Genomic DNA, 1998 nt, shown 5'->3' on the forward strand with positions numbered 1-1998 from the left:
GTCACGGGTTTGCTGGAGCCAATCCCAGCCAACACAGGAAACAAACCCCGGACAGGGCGCCAATTTAGAATCACCAATGCACCTAACCTGCATGTCTTTGGACTGTGGGAGGAAACCGGAGCACCCGGAGGAAACCCACGCAGACACGGGAAGAACATGCAAACTCCACGCAAGGAGGTCCCCTAACTGCAAGGCAGCAGCGCTACCCACTGTGCCACCGTGCCGCCCTCCTGCCACATCCCAAAGGCATATTATCTTAATACTCAAACTGACCACAAAGACTGCAATCCTTTTTTTTCTTTTTTAAAGAAGTTATTTCGCTAATGCACAATGGGGTTGGTTTAATTTTCCAAAATATCTGCATTTAAGTTTCGCTTTTCATTTTGGACGCAAAAGGAACAAACGCCAAGCTTGCAATGTGACCATTTTCTGTTAAAGAAGCAAATCCCCGACCCAGCTCTGCCGCAGGACAACTTCAGACGCCAGCCATGGGGTAAGAGCTCTATCTTAATCTTTATGCTTTGCAGTAAGCAGAGCGATATTTGAGTAGCAGTTACAGAAAAGCCATGCGTTTTGACAGATCTGCACAAATCGTTTTGCTGTGCGGAATGGTTATCGTAGCTAGCTTTTCAAATGTAGATATATTGTGTATATAATACAGGAATAGTGTCTAAGTAGTGGTTACGATCGAAGCTTACGCCATCTAATAATATGGATTTAGTTAGTTAACTGTCACAGATACAGTACGTATGTGAGAAGAGAATGCATTGTCGGAAATACGCTTACAGAAGCTGCCCAGCACTGAATACCTTGCCCCAGTGATTCATATGGTGGTAAAGTTAACTTGAATATCAAGCAAACTGCTTAATTGAACTAAAACCGCAGGGGTCCGAACATATCAGGCAGCCTCAGACGCTGTCCAATGCAGAGCCACAAAATGGTATGTAAACAGCAGTCCACCGCCTTGACGAGCCGGGCTGAGGTAACCCTCACTTTTTCGGACATATAATAAAAAAAGAGATGCAAACCGATGGAGCCCACGAAAATGGGTAAGCGTTCAAAGTCCTAAATACAACAGCAGGTGGCGAAATTCAAGCGGGATGAGGGGTGGGAGATCAATGACAACAACAAGACCAGCAATACAGTTGCACATTAGGCACGATGTCGCTTGTGGAACTGGTTTGCTTACTCTGCCTGACGACTTGAAAGTCTTTTGATTACCTGCAGTTGCTATGGAAACCGCATTACGTAACATCGTAAGAGAACAACAGTGCATGATGTGTTACTTAATATGCTTGCCTTGGGGTGGCGGAAGCACACAATTTACTTATGTAAAAGTAGAAATCAACAAAAATGAACTCTAACAAACGTTGAAGTATCGCATTGATCCTTTAACTGAAGTTGAAGTTTAAGAAAGTTTGAATGAATAGTTAAAGTATGAGAATAAAAGTATTTGTCAAAAGTATTCCCAGATTCCAACAGTAAAATGTGGCGTATGGTGTGCCTACTTAATGTATATTGTGTTAAATGCAAAGTAAGTACAGGTTATACCATGTTATATATATTTAGGAATGAGGCAGATGCGTTGTGTACCCACCACACGCCGAAATACCGGGATTGAACGTGGAACGGGTGATACCTCAGCACCACACGGGAACAGTGCAAGGTTTTTTTTTTTTGCAATGGCTACAAAGCCAATCCTGCCACCAACCCCTAAGTTTTTCGTGCAAGTTGGAGGACCTGCTTGCAGGGCTGTATGCTGATCAAAGTCATACCCATATTAATTTAATATAGTTCATTAATTCGAAATCTATACTAATAAAAGGCAAAGCCCTCACTGACTCACTCACTCACTGACTCACTCACTGACTCATCACTAATTCTCCAACTTCCCGTGTAGGTAGAAGGCTGAAATTTGGCAGGCTCATTCCTTACAGCTTACTTACAAAAGTTGGGCAGGAAATTCTACGCGTAATGGTCATAACTGGAACCTATTTT

The 1998-nt window shown here is 43.0% G+C and overlaps 1 pseudogene; it reads left to right on the plus strand.

The window, feature by feature from the left end:
• Positions 1–241: 241 nt before the first annotated feature.
• Positions 242–1998, plus strand: part of LOC120543170 — a 7629-nt pseudogene continuing 5872 nt past the window's right edge.

This window comes from Polypterus senegalus, chromosome 1, assembly GCF_016835505.1.
Source record: "Polypterus senegalus isolate Bchr_013 chromosome 1, ASM1683550v1, whole genome shotgun sequence".
NCBI lineage: Eukaryota > Metazoa > Chordata > Cladistia > Polypteriformes > Polypteridae > Polypterus > Polypterus senegalus.